The sequence below is a fragment of the Charadrius vociferus genome, unplaced genomic scaffold, assembly GCF_000708025.1.
Source record: "Charadrius vociferus isolate BGI_N301 unplaced genomic scaffold, ASM70802v2 scaffold2311, whole genome shotgun sequence".
Taxonomy (NCBI): domain Eukaryota; kingdom Metazoa; phylum Chordata; class Aves; order Charadriiformes; family Charadriidae; genus Charadrius; species Charadrius vociferus.
This window is the reverse complement of record NW_009646888.1, coordinates 624-999: the sequence shown is the minus strand read 5'-3', so window position 1 is coordinate 999 and position 376 is coordinate 624. Positions and strand designations below refer to the sequence as shown.

The window sequence follows — 376 nt, the reverse complement described above, 5'->3', positions numbered from 1 at the left end:
GGATTTAAGATAACCCTAAGCTAGTCCAGACCCCAGTGAGGCCCTAACCCTAAATCTATAGGATTTAAGATAACCCTAAGCTAGTCCAGACCCCAGTGAGGCCCTAACCCTAAATCTATAGGATTTAAGATAACCCTAAACTAGTCTGGACCCCATGAGGCCCTAACTTAGCCCCAACCCTAAATCTATAGGATTTAAGTTAACCCTAAGCCAGTCCAGACCCCAATGAGGCTCCAACTTCAACTCTAACCCTCATTTTTCATAACCGTGACCCCAAATCCGTGTGTAACCAGACCTCTACCCCAGCCCTAGTGCCCCATAGACCCTCACCCTGCCGTCCCTGACCCCAAACCTCCTCCGAACTGTCCCCTGCCCC

The 376-nt window shown here is 50.0% G+C and overlaps 1 protein-coding gene across 1 annotated transcript in view; it reads left to right on the top strand.

The window, feature by feature from the left end:
• Nucleotides 1-376, top strand: part of LOC104294791 — a gene marked incomplete at its 3' end in the record, with an annotated part of 7,212 nt that overhangs the window by 6,227 nt on the left and 609 nt on the right. The gene's annotated exons all lie outside the window — the stretch shown is intronic.